The sequence below is a fragment of the Hylobates moloch genome, unplaced genomic scaffold (assembly GCF_009828535.3).
Source record: "Hylobates moloch isolate HMO894 unplaced genomic scaffold, HMol_V3 SCAFFOLD_22, whole genome shotgun sequence".
Taxonomy (NCBI): Eukaryota; Metazoa; Chordata; class Mammalia; order Primates; family Hylobatidae; genus Hylobates; species Hylobates moloch.
In genome coordinates this window covers 13,801,668-13,820,873 of record NW_026652297.1, presented here as the reverse complement: position 1 = coordinate 13,820,873, position 19,206 = coordinate 13,801,668, and the positions used below count along the sequence as shown (strand labels likewise).

The 19,206-nt window shown below is 44.7% G+C and overlaps 1 protein-coding gene across 1 annotated transcript in view; it reads right to left on the bottom strand.

Moving 5' to 3' along the window:
• STAG1 (STAG1 cohesin complex component) overlaps positions 1–11,039 on the bottom strand; it is a 415,512-nt gene extending 404,473 nt beyond the window's left edge. Inside the window, exon 1 of the mRNA XM_032143857.2 lies at positions 10,780–11,039. The gene's annotated coding sequence lies outside the window, so the exon portion shown is untranslated. The remainder of the gene's footprint in view (positions 1–10,779) is intronic.
• Positions 11,040–19,206: the final 8,167 nt, after the last annotated feature.

Here is a 19,206-nt window from a genome sequence, read left to right as displayed (position 1 = left end):
CATAGGGTAAAACTTCAAACTCTTCATAGTTCTTGACAGACATTAGCATATAATCAATGTTTATTATAACTGAAAGACTCCACTTCCATGTTGTTGGAAGGAATTTTTTTTTTTTTTTGAGACGGAGTTTTGCTCTTGTTGCCCAGGCTGGAGTGCGATGGCGCGATCTCAGCTCACCACAACCTCTACCTCCCGGGTTCAAGTGATTCTCCTGCCTCAGCCTCCCAAGTAGCTGGGATTACAGGCGCCCTCCACCATGCCCAGCTAATTTTGTATTTTCAGTAGAGATGGGGTTTCTCCATGTTGGTCACGCTGGTCTCGACCTCCTGACCTCAGATGATCTGCCTGCCTCAGCCTCCCAAAGTGCTGGGATTACAGGCGTGAGTCATTGTGCCTGGCCAGGAATTTTTTAAAAAGCAATACTCAACTACATACTACCATCAAAAGCACTTTAAATACAATAAAGAGTTTTGGGTAGATAGGTAGAAAAAGATATATTATGGAAACAGTAAGCTCAAGATGGCTGGAGTGGCTGTATTAACATCAAATAAAGCAGACTTCAAGAAAAAGATTATTACCAGAAACAGAGACATATTTCATAATAATAAAAAGGTCCACTTGTCAAAACAACATAATAATCATAAGTTGTACATGTCTTACAACAGAGCTTCAAAATGAGTGAGAAAAACTTGACAGAATTAAGGGAGAAACAGATAATTCTACAGTCATAGTTGGATATTTTAACTTTCTTCTTGGCAGCTGATAGAATGAGACAAAAAAACAACGACAAAAAAAAAACAAAGACATAGATTATTTGAAAAGTGCTATTAAAACACCTTAACCTAATTGATAGTTACAGAATACTACACCCAACAACTGGAAAACACACTTTCAAGTATGAAAGATACATTAACCAAGATGGACCATATGCTGGTCCATAAAATAAGTTTCAATAAATTTAAAAGGATTAAAATCATAAAGACTACGACCTCAAAATGAAACTAAGTTAGAAATCAGTAATAAGATACCTAGAATAATCCCAAATATTGAAAATTAAACAAGGCTGGGCATGGTGGCTCATGCCTGTAATCCGAGCACTTTGGGAGGCCGAGGCAGGCGGATCCTTGAGGTCAGGAGTTCAAGACAAGCCTAGCTAACATGGCAAAACCCCATCTCTACTAAAAAAATTCAAAAATTAGCTGGGTGTGGTGGTGCACGCCTGTAATCCCAGCTACTGTGGAGACTGAGACAGGAGAATCACCTGAACCAGGGAGGTGGAGGTTTCAGTGAGCGGAGATTGCGCCACTGCACTTCAGCCTGGGTGACAGAGCGAGACTCCGTCTCAAAAAAAAAAAAAAAAAAGAAGAAAATTAAACAACACACTTTTAAGTAATCCATGGGTAAAAGAAGATATCACAAATTAAAAACAATGTCAAAGTAAATTATAAACATATAACACATCGAAGTCTGAGTGATGTAGCAGTGCTTAGAGAAAAATATATAGCTTTAAATGCATTTATTAGAAAACAAAAAGTGCCTAAAATCCATAACCTAAAGTTTCACTCTAAAAGGCTGGAAAGAAAGCAAAGCAGAAGAAAATTTTAAAAAGCAGAAACCAATGAGATACTAAAGACAAATACTGACAATTATCTCAGTTGGTTATTTGAAAAAATAATCGATAAATCACTAGACTGGGTCAAGATAAAAAGAACATACTGGCCAGATGCAGTGGCTCACGCCTGTAATCCTAGCACTTTGGGAGGCCGAGACGGGTGAACAGCTTGAGGCCAGGAGTTCAAAACCAGTATGGCCAACATAGTGAAACCCTGTCTCTACTAAAAATACAAAAAATTAGTCGGACATAGTGGAGGGCACCTGTAATCCCAGCTACTTGGGAGGCTGAGGCAGGAGAATCGGTTGAACACAGGAGGCGGAGGTTACAGTGAGCTAAGATTGCACCACTGCACTCCAGCCTGGGCAACAAGAATGAAACTCCCTCTCAAAAAAAAAAAAAAAAAATACCAGAAATTAAAGAAGAGCTATCACTACAGATCCTACAGACATTAGAAGGATAGCAAGGAAATCTTACAAACTCCTGCCAATCAATTAAGTAAAATGAACAAATTTCCCTAAACTGACACAAGATGAAACAGACCAAAATTGACACAATATGAAACAGAAAATTTGAATAGCCCTATATCTAGTATAGAAACTAAATTTGATTTTGTTATCAAAACCATCCCAAAAAGAAAATTCCAAGTCCAGATGGTATCACTGGTACATTCTAAAATTCAAGGAAGAATAACAGTTATTACACAAACTATTTCAGTAAATACAGGGAACATGTCCCAACCTTTTTTATGAAGCCATCATAACCCTAATACCAAAACCTGACAAAGACATTACAATAAAACTATAAAGCAATATGCCTAATGAAGAAATAGGCCAAAAATCCTATCAAAATAATAGTAAATACAAAAGGGATACATAATACGCTGTGACCAAGTTGGCTTATCCCAGTAACCAAAATTATTTTAACTTTTGAAAACCATCATTAACTTAACCATTCTACCACTAAAGACATTCAGTTTATTTCTGAATTTTGGCTACTGCAAATAAGGCTACTATGAACATTCTGTTTACACATCCTGGTACAAAAACACAAGGATTTTGGCTGGCCGCAGTGGCTCACGCCTGTATTCCCAGCACTTTGGGAGGCCGAGGCAGGCAGATCACTTGAGGTCAGGAGTTTGAGACCAGCCTGACCAACACAGAGAAACCTCATCTCTACTAAAAATACAAAATTAGCCAGACATGGTGGTGCATCCCTGTAATCCCAGCTACTCAGGTGGCTGAGGCCGGAGAATCGCTTGAACTGGGCAGGCGGAGGATGCGGTAAGCCAAGATTGCACTATTGCACTCCAGCCTGGGCAACAAGGGCGAAACTCCGTCTCAAAAATAAAAACACAAGGATTTCATTCATCAGGAATATAAAGATAGGAGTATAACTGCTGGGGCTAAAATACATGAATCTTGAATTTACTATCTTACTAACATCTTTCAGAAAATGATTGTTATCAATTTACACTGCTGACAAAAGTGAGAATGTAATTCCTCTACGTTCTCACCAATACTTGATATTATCAGACTTTTAATGTTTGTCAGTCTGAAGGAAGTGAAATGGTTTCTTCTCATGGCTCTACTTGGCACTTTCCTTTTTACCAATGAGATTACAATTCAATGCTTTTCCCAGTGTTAGCTGCTGTGAGTCATGACATTTCTTAGGTGAACTGCAACCAACCTTTTTTTTTTTTGAGACAGAGTCTCACTCTGTCACCTAGGCTGGAGTGCAGTGGTGCGATCTCAGCTCACTGCAACCTCTGCCTCCAGAGTTCAAGCAATTCGCGTGTCTCAGCCTCCCGAGCAGCTGGGACTACAGGCACATGCCACCACACGCAGCTGATTTTTGTATTTTTAGTAGAGACGAGGTTTCGCCATGTTGGCCACACTGGTCTCCAACTCCTGACCTCAAGTGATCCACCTGCCTCAACCTCCCAAAGTGCTAGGATTATAGGCGTGGGCCACTGTGCCCAGCCACAACCAGCATTCTTAATAGAAAAGATCAGAAAATATCAGAGTGCACTGCATAAAGACTAAGTATTATTTCATGAAACTTTTATTTTCATTGTGTGTGGATGTGTGTGTTTGTACTAGGCCACAACGTAAAATGTTTTTGTAACTGCTAGCAGAAGCTAGAAAACAAGTTAAAAGCCATTGCTATTGTGTTTACAGCAAAATTCCATTGAAATTCTTGGACAACTAAATGGTACATCATTTTGGTCCATAGCACAAAGGAATGTATTTCATAAAGAAGGTAAGATACTCCCACATAACCCATAAATATATACACCTACTACGGACTCACAAAATTAAAAATAAATAAAAAATAAACTGGTTGGGGGGGAAAGAAGGCAAGATTTATGACATCCTTCACTACTGACTGGCAAAAAAAGAGTAGCCACCCCCACCCTTTTTGGTACCAGGGACCAGGTTCATGGAAAAAAATTTTTCCACGGATGGGGTGGGGAATCGGAAGGTTTCAGGATAAAACTGTTCCACCTCAGATCATCATGCATTAGATAAAGCGCGCAACCTACATCTCTTGAATGCGCAGTTCACAATAGAGTTTGCACTCATATGACAATCTAATGCTCCTACTGATCTGACAGGAGGTGGATGGAGCACAGGTTTGATAAAGCTAGCTCACCTGCCTCTCACTTCCTGCTACGCAGTCCAGTTTCTACCAGGCCACAGACCATATGGGTCCACAGCCCAGGGGTTGGGGACCCTTGATTTAGAACACAGGTGTCCAATCTTTTGGCTTCCCTGGGCCACATTAGAAGAAGAATTGTTGTAGGCCATACATAAAATACACTAATGATAGCTAATAAGGTAAAAAATAAACAAAACAAACCTCATATTGTTTTTAATAAGTTTATGAAATTTGTGTTGAGCCAAATTCAAAGCCATTCTGGGCTGCATGCAGCCCATGGGCCACAGGTTGGACAAGCCTGATTTAGAAGAGGAGGAGAAAAATCTGAGGGAAGCAATAAGGGGTATGTTATATAAAGAAAAGATTCTATAAAACCAACTGAATTATAAGACACTTTCAGCACTAAAAGGCAGGAAGCTGACTGTCCTCTTAACCACCAAAATAACAGAAAACTTCCTACAGACACAATTCTAATTCCTTCAAGAATCACCTCATTCTGTGGCTTATGCAAGAACATCATTTTAGCTCTCTGCTTCCTAGTTTTTCCCTACCACCCTAGCAAGAATCATCTAAATTCTAAAGATTTATATTTTTATTCAGTCAACAAAAATTTACCAAGCCCCTATTATATCATTTGTGTATTAAAATATATCTCCCTAGCAATTTTAATTCCCAGTTATATCCTTTAAAGCAAGGGTGGCCAATCTTTTAGCTTCCCTGGGCCACACTGGAAGAATTGTCTTGGGTCACCCATAAAATAAATTATAACTGATGAGCTAAAAAAAACAAAAAAAAATGCAAAAAAAAAACTCACAATGTTTTAAGAAAGTTTATAAATTTGTGTTCAGCCACGGGTTGGACAAGCTTGCTGGGCTTGATTATCCCTGGCTAACCTACCTTAATTGCCTCTTCATGAACGTATTTTGCTTCTTGGACTACCAAACCGTATGCCATGACTAAACTTCTGCTGCCTTCTTTGTTCCACCAATAATACCCCTACTCTGAAACTTGCAAATAACTATTCTCTTCATAAGAATTCTCTCCTCAGCCGGGCGCGGTGGCTCACTTTGGGAGGCCAAGGCAAGCTGATTGCCTGAGGTCAGGAGTTCGAGACCAGCCTGGCCTTAGGCAGGTGCTGAAACCCCGTCTGTACTAAAAATACAAAAATTAGCCAGGCATTCAAGCACAGTGCCTCACGCCTGTAATCCCAGCACTTTCGGAGGCTGAGGCAGGCAGATCACCTGAGGTCAGGAGTTCGAGACCAGCCTGACCAAAATGGAAAAACACTGTCTCTACCAAAATACAAAATTAGTTGGGTGTGGTGGCACGTGCCTGTAATCCCAGCTACTCAGGAGGCTGAGGCAGAAGAATCACTTGCACCCGGGAGGCAGAGGTTGCAGTGAGCCGAGATTGCACCACTGCACTCTAGCCTGGGCAACAAGAGTGAAACTCTGTCTCAAAAAAAAAAAAAAAAAAATCAGCCGGGCATGGTGGTGGGTGCCTGTAATCCCAGCTATTCAGGAGGCTGGGACAGGAGAATTCACTTGAACCTGGGAGGCGGAGGTTGCAGTAAACCAAGATTGCGCCACTGCACTCCAGCCTGGGCGACAGAGCGAGACTCCGTCTCAAAAAAAAAAAAAAGAATTCTCTCTTCACAAGCTGCTAGACCAATCACACCACAGCAACTGTCTGACGCAATGATTGTGTGAATCTGCCACTTAACAGGAGTGTGATCCAAGGCATTTAAATTCCTTAACTTCAGCCACGCACAGTGGCTCACGCCTGTAATCCCAGCACCTTGGGAGGCCAAGGCGGGCTGATTACTTGAGGCCAGGAGTTTGAGACCAGCCTAGGCAACATGGCAAAATCTCATCTCTTTACAAAATACAAAAATTAGCTGGGCGTAGTGGCATGTGCCTGTAGTCCCAGCTACTGTAGGCCCCACCTGAGCCTGGGGAGGTTGAGGCTGCAGTGAACTGTGACTGCACAACTGTACTCCAGCCTGAGTGACAGAGAGAGACCCTATCTCAAAAAATAAAAAATAAATCCCTTTACTTCTCTGAGATTCAATATCATATCAAAACCAGGTAAAACAAAAGGCATCAACGAATAGCAAGAATTACATACTTTTTTTTTTTTTTGAGACGGAGTCTCACTCTGTCACCCAGGCTGGAGTGTAGTGGCACAATCTCAGCTCACTGCAAGCTCCACCTCCCGGGTTCACACCATTCTCCTGCCTCAGCCTCCCCAATAGCTGGGACTACAGGTGCCCGCCACCACACCCGGCTAATTTTTTGTATTTTTAGTAGAGACAGGGTCTCACCGTGTTAGCCAGGATGGTCTCGATCTCTTGACCTCATGATCCACCCACCTCGGCCTCCCAAAGTGCTGGGATTACAGGTGTGAGCCACCGTGCCTGGCCAAGAATTATGTAATTTTTAAAAAGTACAAATAACTGGCCAGCCGCAGTGGCTCACGCCTGTAATCCCAGCACTTTGGGAGGCCAAGGTGGACAGACAGTTTCAGGTCAAGAGTTAGAGACCAGCCTGGCCAACAAGGTGAAACCCTGTCTCTACCAAATATATAAAAAATTAGCTAGCCGTGCTGGCGCATGCCTACAGTCCCAGCTACTCAGGAGGCTGAGGCACACGAATCGCCTGAACCCAGGCGGTGGAGGTTGCAGTGAGCCTAGATCATGCCATTGCACTCTGGTCAGGGCACACTCAAAAAATAATAATTTTTTTTTTTTTTTTTTTCCTGAGATGGGTTCTCACTCTGTCACCCAGGCTAGAGTGCAGTGGCGTGATCTCAGCTCACTGCAAGCTCCGCCTCCCAGGTTCAAGCAATTCTCCTGCCTCGGCCTCCTGAGTAGCTAGGATTACAGGCAAGTGCTACCATGCCTGGCTAATTTTTTTATTTTTAGTATAGACAGGGTTTCACCATGTCGGCCAAGGTGGTCTCGAACTCCTGACCTCAGGTGATCCACCCACCTCGGCCTCCCAAAGTGCTGGGATTACAGGCATCGGCCACTGTACCAGGCCAATAATAGTAATTTTTAAAAATTAAAAAAAAAAAGTGTTCTTACTGGCAGAAATGAAAGAAAAAATAATTATATAAACTCCCTTCTCCCACTGCCTCCCTTCTTTATAACTTTTTAAATTTTTTTTTTAATTTCCTCTCAATGCAATAGAATTATTTCATAGAGGAAGGCACATAAACTAAGGTACCAGGAAACGGGAAAGGAAAAAAGGTGAGGAAAAGGCAATATAAGTAAGAGTAAGCTGATCAAGTTGGGTTACTGCTCTGCCTATGTCCTCTCCTTGTATGTCCAGGATCTCAACAGGTAAATGTGAATATACTTCTTTTCCCATGGCAGGCAAAATTCTTAAGAGCCTCCACTAACCCACACCCTTGTATCATCCCCTCCCCTTGAGTGTGGGAGAGACCTGTAGATATAACGGGATATCACTACGGTGATTATATGACGAAATATATGTTTGCATATGTAATTAAGGCCCTTAGTTAAGTTTACCACAAGGGCCTCAGAGCTTAGCTGGTGAGCTTTTAAAAAAGACCTTAAAGGGGAGTCAGAGGTCAGACACACAGGAAATAGGGAGATTGACTCCTGCTAGCATGGATAAAAGCTAACAGCCATGTTGTGAACTGTCTATGTGGCCACATGGCAAGGATCTGAGAGCAGTCCTTGGCCAAGAGCTAACAAGAAGATGGGGACTTCATACTATCACAAGGAAATTAATTGTGCCAACAAGTAGTGACCTTGAAAGACAACTCTGGCCGGGCACAGTGGCTCACACCTGTAATCCCAGCATTTTGGGAGGCTCAGGTGGGCAGATCACGAGGTGAAGAGATGGAGACCATCCTGGCCAACATGGTGAAACTCCGTCTCTACTAAAAATACAAAAATTAGCTAGGCATGGTGGCACACACCTGTAGTCCCAGCTACTTTCGAGGCTGAGGCAGGAGAATCGCTTGAACCTGGGAGACAGAGATTGCAGTGAGCCGAGATCGCACCACTGCACTCCAGCCTGGTGACAGAATGAGACTCCATCTCAAAAAAAAAAAAAGACAACTCTAAGCCTCAGATATGAACGGCAGCCACAGCTGACACCCTGATTTTAGCCTATGAGATGCTCAGCTATACCTCCCCAAACTTCTGACCTATGGAAGCTGAAAAAATTGTTAATCAGCTAAGTGTGAAATTTGTTATGCATCAAAGAAAAGAAAGAAAGAAAGAAAGAAACTAATATACCCTCCTAAATAAGGATATAAAGATACAGGACAAAACAACAAATAAAAGGGGAAACAAGAATGTATCTTTCCCAGAGTACATTATTTCTTCTCACAGCACTGAGATTATGAACATACAGAGTCAGAATCAAGGAAAAAAAGATTAAAACTGTACAAAATTCTGTAAATTTTAAGTTATAGTAATTAAATGTGTGTTTTTCACAGACATCTTGTTACACAATCACCATAAGATACTATCCCCATTTTATTTTTTTAAAGAGATGGGGTCTTGTATGTTGCCCAGGCAGGCCTTAAACTCCTGGGTTTAAGGGCTCCTCCTGCGTCACTACAGAGTAGCTGGAACTACAGGAGTGCACCACTGGGCCCGGCTCCCCATTTTTAGAGATAAAGTAAGGCTCAAAGGTAACATCCCGAACACCACAAACCCAGGGGATGTTCAAAGTAACTTCGGTCCAGGACCCACTCCTTCTCCCCTACACCATAGTGCCTTTAAGGCTTTAAAAGAGCCAATCAAATCTACAGTCATTTTATTAGTCTCTTCAAAGGAGGCAATCCTAGTAACACAACAAACTTCCACATTTTGCATCTATTTAAATATTCCTTAGCTTTATCAGAACATCGAAACTGAAGTGGATACAGAAAAATTTCCACTCAAAAGCAGTTCGTTTGTGAAAATGACCACTGGTAGATCACTTGAATTTCGTTTACTCGAAGTACGTTTTAAATATGTAAAGGAAAAAACGTGGCAAAACACCTGTAGATCTTCTACAACTTTATTTGGGTAACAATTTGTCTTATAAGTATTCCTAATCATCAAAAACAAGGAAGTAACATTTCTGCTTCTTTCCATTCCATATTTCCCTACTTGGTTAAAATTTTTTAGTCTGAATTCTTCATACATTATGAATATTGGAACAAGGTACGTTATATTACTATACAATAAACAAGTTATTTTTATTTTCACTGTTCTGTATATTTCTCTAAGTGCTTCACCATCAGAATGTGCAATTTTCTTAAAACACGAGGAAAACTAAAATGTAGAGGCACATTCAAATTCCACATAAGTTACAAATCACACAACTTTGTGCCAATTCAGATACTTTCTCGTGTAAACACTATTTTTGCGAAGATGCAAAATAGTCTTTCTAGTCAGAACCACGAGAATAAACTCTATCCATCTTCACACCAACTTTAACAGCAAATAATTTTTTTTATCACAAATTGCATTTTTTTCTTTGTCTGTAAGTGTCCAAAACTATCCCATGACTTATACGCCCGGAGCACGATTCCCTGCAATGTGAAGAGAATCGATAACATTTCAAATGTGGGTAGACAGCGGTGACGTGACAATCCTTAAACCTGAAAATTTCTTAGTACCCATACCATACAAGAAGCACCCAGTTCGGACCCTGCAAACGAGGCTCAAGTCCAACTCCAAGCACTCTAGTTTCCCACCCCGCCCCCACCTCGAGAAAGGAGGGAAAACAACTTTTATTGGCCTCGTCTCTCAGGGGACTGGCAAACTAGCGGGGCAGTGCTTGGGCCTGGACACGTTTCACAAGGAAGCCCCCGTCGGGGGCTGAGAGGGCAGATAGCTGGAAAGCCCGGCATTGACGCCCCATCTCCCCCAGCCGCCACCCCCCAGCCCCACCCTGCCAACAAGAAGCCTGGGCCAGCCACCCCGCCAAGCGACCCCCCAGGCCCCTCCGCTGAGATGAACTCGTTGTCATGTGACGCCGCCGTCGCTAAAACACCGCAGAAACGCAGGTCGGCGGGCGGCGGAAGGGATTCGCGCCAGCCCGCCTCGGCCCGGCCCCGCTGGGCGCGGGCGAGTCCCGAGAGCCCGGGCGGGCGGGGGGGCAGAGGGCGGGCTTGGCGGCGGGCCCGAGCGCGCCACAAAGGCTTCCGCGCCTGTCGCCGTAGTGCCCGGGCGGGCGGGGGCAAAATTTTCGGTGCCCGCGGGAGGGGTGGCAAGCGACGAAGACGCCGGGTTGCCCGCCGCGCCCACAGACGCCTCTCCGCGCACTCGGACGGCCCACGACCGCCGCTCCCCGCACAGGCCCGCGCGGCCTCCCTCCCCCGCACGGGGCCCGCGCCCGGCCCGCCCGCTCGCCGCTCGCGCTCTCTAGCTCTCGACCGGCCTCCATCTTGGATCGGCGCTTCCAGCCCCCGCGCCGCTGCCGCCGCATTCCCCCTCTTTCCCGCCCCCCGCCGCCGTCGCCGCCGCCCGCACTCACCTCAGCTGCCCATCCGGGCGCCGCCGACTGTCGACCTAGTTTCCCCCCAAAAGTCTCCGGTGTGTTATTCCCGATGTGGGGGGGTTGTTACGGGGTGGTCGCCGGGGGTCCGGGAGCGGGGGCCGCGCCTTCAACGGAGCTGCAATCCTAACCCGCCATCTGGTGGCATTTTCCACACGCCAATGGCGCCGCTGCAGACTTGGGTCCGGACCGCCCTCTGCTGGCCGCGGTGCTCACTGCCTTGCTGACGGGACAGGCCTGCCCGGAAAAGGGAGGGAGCTGAGGCGCGAGCTAGGGGCCGCGGCAGGGGCGCGCGCAAACGCTTTCCAGTGGAGATTGCGCGCACGCGCAGCAGCGGGGCGGGAAACGTGGCCGCTGCGTGGCGGCCCCGCCCCCACACGGAGCGCTCGCTCAGTTCAGCCAATCGCGAGCGGCGTAGGCTTCTGGATAAGGGCGCTGTGGACGGTTCTTGCGCCGCCCGAGGCTGGCGGAAGGACGGCCACGGTGGCGCCTGCGCGTCCGGCTCGTCGAGTTGCCGCCCGCCATTTTTGGAGCTTCTTGGAGACCTAGGCAGGAACCCGCCCCGGGTTCCTTCACCGAGGCTCCTCCCTAGGTCTCAGGGCCGGCGCTTTCCTCTGTTCCCGCCCGGCTCCTGCTGCCCCCATCCGCAGCTCTCGAGACGCCCTGCGGCAACCCGATGGTGAGGCCGCGCAGATCCCTGTTCCCACTTGGATTTAGCAAGGGCCTCAGAGCTCAGCATTGTATTCGCGATTTACGGTGACAAGAGCTTTCACCAGGCGAGAGTGAAAAGGTTTCAAAGGGACTATTGGGGACTTCCCTCGCCATTAATCTAGACGAAACACTGCCGGCCCCAGGCCGATTGGCGTCATCCTGCCTCTGTAAAGCAGCACATCCTCTCCGTGGTGCCGGCTTTGCATAAGGCGGCAGCATTGGCTAGTTTGTGAGAAGAGAATATGACTAGACTGAGAAAATAGACTCAGCTGTGAAATTGGATTTCTCCTTCCACAACCTAGGACTACTTTCAGTAGCTCTGAAATAAACATGAGAATCTTAGCCTCCTAGATGCCAAAAGAGAAATAATCAATAAGGTGAAATCATTAACAAACTATGTTGAACGTCACCTCTTCCCTGATCTCCACCTGCCCGTCCGTGGCTATGGATCCCTACCTTTCACTTGCTTGCTTTTCACCGCAAAAGTGAATCCTTACTCTCCTAGATCATTAGCCCCGTATATGACTAACTTCTCTATCGCTATAGCCAACTTTATTTCAGTATAGAATCGCTCAACTACTTTATAGTCTTCAGGGCCTATCTACAGTAGGTTACCCGTATTTGTGGTTTCTCTCTCAACGGTTTGCAAGATGTGTGGCTTTTCGCTGGAGGAAGACATAACTGACCAGATTGGATATGAATTCGTGCCTGGACCCCTACTTACAATTTTCTTGGGTTTTCTTCTAATCTCTGGCTGATCTCCTATTTTCCACAAAGACTGTTTCAAGCTCTACATGTTATTAAAGATGCCAGTCCCAGTCCATACTAATAGATAAATTCATCCAGTTTCCTGGGCTGAAAGCTATGGGACTCCAATTCCGGTTTGACGTTCCCTCCATTATAAAATATCTGTGACCACTTCCTGTTTGTGATCCCAAAACTTCTAACCAAATTAACCCAGAACCCTTCTCTCCAAAGCCACTCCCTCTGCCTGAAACTATGCCATCCCTTCCCACCTTCTCCTTCCACCACTACTTTCCTAGCGCCCTATAACGTAAATATGTTCTTATCCGCTGTCTTCTTCCTTTCTGTTTCTCAGAAGTTTCTGTTGTCTTGGCTGGGTGCGGTGGCTCACACCTGTAATCCCAGCACTTTGTGAGGCCGAGGCGGGCGGATAACATGAGGTCAGGAGTTCGAGACTACCCTGGCCAACACGGGGAAACCCTGTCTCTACTAAAAATACAAACATTAGCCAGGCGTGGTGGTGTGCGCCTGTAATGCCAGCTACTCGGGAGGCTGAGGCAGGAGAATCTCTCGAACCCGGGAAGTGAAGGTTGCAGTGAGCTGAAATCACGCCACTGCACTCCAGCCTGGGCGACAAGAGTGAGACTCCGTCTCAAAAAAAAAAGTTTCTGTTGTCTTTTTTTTTTTAATTCAGTGATGTTACTCCCACCAGTTGCTATGCTATCAACCTTCCTTTCATTGACACATTCTCAAAAGAAACAGGGTTTTCACCAATCCCCATCCCCTACTTAAAACCCTTTTTCCCTCTCTTTTAAGACACGTCCCCGGATCTACACCTACCTAGTTTGCTGGTCTTCTGATTTCTTTGCTAGCACCTCCTCTTTCTTCAATCTGTTCTCTACTACATGCCTTCTCTTAGGTCTCCCAAAATTAGTCTGTTCTTGATTTTTCCTTAACTGAGGTTCCTCGTGTTCAGCTACTTGCCAGAAAGCTGCAGCTCAAACACTTAAAATAATTCATCTCTCTTATTTGAATTTCCTAATTTATCCTAACATTGTAATTTCAGCATAGTGTAGTAATTAAGAACATGAACTGTGAAACCAGACTGCTCTGGAAAGCTTTGTAACCTTAGACAAATCTCTTTCTGTCTCAGTTTCCTCAACTGCAAAATGGAAATAGCAACAGTACCAATCTCATAGGGTTGTTATGAGTATTAAACTATTTAACTATTTAATATTTAAACTATTTAATATATATTATAGAAATGCCATCAGCATTATTACATTTATTGTTTTTAATCTTACTAAGAACTTTTTAGCATTTTTAAGTCTGGGGGCACGGGTAATCAACTTTCTAAGTTTATGGAAATCTAAAATTGTATTTTGCCCTCACACTTAATAATTAATAAGTAATTTTTATAATCAATTTTATAAATTGTTTATAAATAATTACATAGCAGCCTAGGCTCTAAACTGTAGGGCCAGACTTGATTATTTTCTTTCAAAAAAGCCTAAGTCCCATCATACCTCATTCAGATGGCTTGCTTTTTTTTCTACTGCTGCCATCCTTATTCAAAACCTTCTCCCCTCCCATTGCCTTAAACCAAAACTATTGTAATAGCCTTGTAAACACCTCTCCCTTCATTCACCTCCCTTTTGTTTGTGTTTGTTTGTTTTTGAGACAGGGTCTTGCCGTCTTGCCCAGGCTGGAGTGCAGTGGTGCAGTCATAGCTCTCTGCAACCTCTAACTTGGGCTCAAGTGATTCTCACACCTCAGCCTCGCTAGGTCTAGAGGTAGGTGCCATTGACCCACCTTCCCTCTACTCCCCACTCCTGCTTTACTTCTCTTTTTAAAATGCAACATTGTTATACCTACACAAAAGCGTTCTGTGATTCCTATGGCTTAAAAGATATCATCTAAAATAGTTAATGACATTCAAGGCATGCCTTGATATTTTTTCATTTTTTTTCTCTATTTCATTAGAAATTATTCACACTAGGCCGGGCGCGGTGGCTCACGCTTGTAATCCCAGCACTTTGGGAGGCTGAGGCGGGCGGATCACGAGGTCAGGAGATCGAGACCACGGTGAAACCCCGTCTCTACTAAAAATACAAAAAAATTAGCCGGGCGTGGTGGCAGGCGCCTGTAGTCCCAGCTACTCGGAGGGGCTGAGGCAGGAGAATGGCGTGAACCCGGGAGGCGGAGCTTGCAGTGAGCCGAGATTGCGCCACTGCACTCCAGCCTGGGCGACAGAGCGAGACTCCATCTCAAAAAAAAAAAAAAAAAAATTATTCACACTAGCTGACCTGTCTGATTAATCATAAATGTAAGTGAAGGGCAGATTTATTCATCCTTTACCTATCTGGTAAGATAAAGTAATAAAGGTCCCATAACATGTTGACTTTGTTACAGAATTACACATAAAAGCAGAGGCTGCTTTTAAGAAATTCTTCCCCCACCCCCCGACAGAGTTTTGATCTTGTTGCCCAGGCTGGAGTGCAATGGCGTGATCTTGGCTCACCGCAGCCTCCAGGTTCAAGTGATTCTCCTGCCTCAGCCTCCCAACTAGCTGGGATTATAGGCATACTCCACCATGCCCAGCTAATTTTGTATTTTTAGTAGAGATGGGGTTTCACCACGTTGCCCAGGCTGGTCTCGAACTCCTGACCTCAGGTCGAGGCCCTGGGCCTCCCAAAGTGCTGGGATTACAGGCGTGAGCCACTGCGCCTGGCCGACGAAATTCTTAATCAAGATTCCAGTTCTCTTGGTAAGGATTTTCAAACACCACAATTTTTATTAACAGCTTCAAGTCATACATATGATCAAAATATTATTGAGGCACAGAAAAACGATTCCCCAAAATACAGCACTTCAGCAAGCTGAATCCTTTGAAAATTGAAAGGCCTCAGAACCAAGGTCTGTCTCTGACTTTCCCTGTCTCCCTGATCCTCTTTCCCGAAGCACCAAGGGTACACTCTCTTTGGAATTTCCTTATCTGACCAAGAAAGCTTTTTTCCAAAAGAAATGCAATGTTGGCAGGGCAGGGCATGGTGGCTCATGTCTGTAATCCTAGCATTTTGGGAGGCCAAGGTGGATGGATCACCTGGGGTCAGGAGTTTGAGACCTGCCTGGCCAACTTGGTGAAACCCTGTCTCTACTAAAAAAACAAAAATTGGTCAGCATGGTGGCGCATGCGTGTAGTCCCAGCTACTGGGGAGGCTGAGGCAGGAGAATAGCTTGAACCTGGGAGGCGGAGGTTGCAGTGAGCCGAGATTGCACCACTGCACTGCAGCCTGGGTGACAGAACGAGACTCTGTCTAAAAATAAATAAATAAATAAATAAAAAGAAGAAATGCAATGTTGTAAAACTCCCTCCCTAGTAATATCAAATAATCAGGAAATATCAACCACTAGAGAACAGATTGACAGTCACCATGACCTCACAGACTTTTCATCTGTTCTTTTGAGGGCAGCTGCAAGGGATTACCTGGAGGACTTTATCTGCGTAATAAGACAATCTTTGTTCCTGTGCAGCTCTGCACCTCACCTTCCCATTAATGTCTGCCTTCCACCTCCAAGGTCCATTTGTTCTCCCTTAATGACTTGCTGTCACTCAAAAGAATTTCTACATTCTCCATCTCCCCCTTCCCTTATGAAAAAGGGTATATAAGTTTCTTTACCACACTAAATAATGGGTAATCACTCTGGATTATTCACACACACACACACGTTAATTTAAAACGTTTGGTGTTTTTGAAACAGGATCTCACTCTGGGACCCAGACCAGAGTACAATGGCACTATCACAGCTCACTGAAGCCTAAAAGTCCTGGGCTCAAGTGATCCGCCTCAGCTTCCCAAGTAGCTGGGACTACAGGCACACACCACCATGCCTACTAATTTTTTAAAAAAAAATCTTTGTAGAGATGAGGTCTCACTGTGTTGTCCAGGCTGGTCTCAAACTCCTGGACTCAAGCAATTCTCCCTACTTGGCCTCCCAAGGTGCTGAGATTACAGGTGTGAGCCACTGCGCCCAGCCTAATGTGACTGTCGTCAGTTGATTTTTCAGCAAACCTTCAGCAGAGGGAAAACTTCCCTTTATTATTACATATAAAAGTTTTCCTTTCACCCCTACAATATGAAAAATAATATAATTCTTCAGACATATGCCCATCAGAACTTTGTTTCAACTCAATCTCTTAGCCAACCTGGTCCAAAAGTAGATATTTAATGTTATAAATAGAAAAAGAAATGCATTATATAGCCTATGAAATGGGAAGACATTGAACAGGGGTTGCAATAGTTTATTTTAAAAGATTTTTATATAGTGTTGTTTTACTGGGAGCTTTAGATTGCTTTTCTTGTTTTCCTTGCAAATATACCAAATTGTGTTTCTGAAAATGCATTAGTTATAATTAACATTTATTAACCAATAACATGAAAAACTTTGCTTTATAACCCAAAGAATTAGTTTCTGATTGTGTAGATTGCACAGTTTCTTTAAAATTTGGGCCAGACGTATGTCTTTTTCTCTCTGGATAATTTTAGCACACAAAAGATTTCAGTTATTCTATTGGCCTTACAGTTAGAGTAAGACACATTAAATCAACTTTTTTTGCATGAGGATAATGGTGATATTTCTTACACAGAAAGGATTTTTAAAGTAAAATTTGAGCTGGGCGTGGTGGCTCATGCCTGTAATCCCAGCACTTTGGGAGGCCGAGGTGGGCAGATCACTTGAGGTCAGGAGTTTGAGAGCAGCCTGGCCAACATGGTGAAACCCCATCTCTACTAAAACACAAAAATTAGCCGGGCGAGGTGGCGCACACCTGTAATCCCAGCTACTTGAGAGGCTGAGGCAGGTGGCAAGAGAATTGGTTAAACCCATGAGGCAGAGGTTGCAGTGAGCCGAGATTGCGCCACTGCACTCCAGCCTGGCTGACAGAGTGAGACCCTGTCTCAAAAAAAAAAAGAAAAGTAAAATTTGATTCGTCATTCTTCCCTTTCCTTCCCCTTTTAAAGAGTTCCAAGTGCAACTGCTCGATATCTAGAGCAGAGGTCTTCTGATCAAGCTTCCTCACCCTTCATTTTTACCACCTCCATGAACCCTGTGTTTCAGGGATCATGACCACTGTCTCATCTTAATCTCCCCCAAATCAAGTATTCCTTTGCATTTTTCACTTGGTCACAAGGCATTTGTTCTTTCTTACGTTGGTAGACCTTTGCAAACATCAGAAATAATTTTCCCTTCTTTTCTACTCTTGCAATTAAGGTGTGCTGCCAATTGGTGGCAGTGATATGCCATGGTGTCCTCCCTACTGGATTTAAGCCATTGTTTTTCCTTTTTTTAAAATTTTTTTTCTTTTTGGAGACAGAGTCTCGCTCTATCGCCCATGCTGGAGTGCAATGGCGCGATCTCAGCAAACTGCAACCTCCACCTCCTGGGTTCAAGCAATTCTCCTGCCTCAGCCTCCCAAATAGCTGGGATTACAGGTGCCTGCCACCACGCCCGGCTAGTTTTTGTATTTTTAGTAGAGACAGGGTTTCATCATGTTGGCCAGGCTGGTCTCAAACTCCTGACCTCAGGAGTTCCGCCCACCTCGGCCTCCCAAAGTGCTTGAATTACAGGCGTGAGCCACCACGCCCAGCCTAAAAACACTATTCTTTCTAAAACTGAGCAAGCAGGCCCAGTGACTCACACCTGTAATCACAGCACTTTAGGAGGTTGAGGCAATCAGATCTCTTGAGGCCAGAAGTTCAAGACCAATCTGGGCAACATAGGGAGACCCTATCTGTATAAAAAATAAAAAATTAGCTGGGCAGGATGGCACACACCTGTAGTCCCAGCTATTTGTGAGACTGAGGTGGATCACTTAAGTGAGCCATGATCATGCCACTGCACTCTAGCCTGGGTGACACAGCAAGACCCTATCTCAGATAGGCAGACAGACAGATGTATAACTAAATCAATAAATTCTGCCCCATTCTTGGTAATAAGATGGTAAGAGGGATCCAGAATACCTTCCCTTTCAGAATCAGTAAACTGGTTACAGGCAAAACTCTATTCTCAAAAAGCAGACGATCGGAATTGCTCAGATATTTTTTAAAAAGAAATTTTGGCCAGGCACGGTGGCTCACACCTGTAATCCTTACCCAGAACTTTGGGAGGCCAAGGCGCTGTGGATCACGAGGTCAGGAGATCGAGACCATCCTGGCTAACACGGTGAAACCCCGTCTCCACTAAAAATACAAAACATTAGCTGGGCGTGGTGGCGGGCGCCTGTAGTCCCAGATACTTGGGAGGCTGAGGCAGGAGAATGGCGTGAACCCGGGAGGCGGAGCTTGCAGTGAGCCGAGATCAAGCCACTGCACTCCAGGCTGGGTGACAGAGTGAGACTCCATCTCAAAAAAAAAAAATCTCACAGGCAGAGGGCTGGAACTAGTGTGGGTAGCAGCTAAGAGTTATTAGTATTTAGAGACTCAAGTGCCAGTAGAACAACCATTTTCTTAGTCCAAGTTTCTTGATGTCCTTGGGATTCCACTTTATGGCTTATTTCAAAAGACCTGTATGAGGCCTGGACTACTTTGAGGAATCATCCTTTTTTTTTTTTTTTTTTTTTGAGATGGAGTCTTGCTGTGTTACCCAGACTGAAGTGCAGTGGCGTGATCTTGGCTCACTGCAACCTCCCCATCTCGGGTTCAAGCAATTATCCTGTCTCAGCCTGCCAAGTAGCTAGGATTACAGGTGCACACAACCACGCCCAGCTAATTTTTGCATGTTTAGTAGAAACAGGGTTTCACCATGTTGGCCAGGCTGGTCTCAAACTCCTGACCGCAGGTGATCTGCTGGCGTCAGCCTCCCAAAGTGTTGGGATTACAGGCGTGAGCCACTGCACCCTGGCCTGGGAATCATTCTTGATAGAATAGCTATCTAAAACATTGTTTCCATATA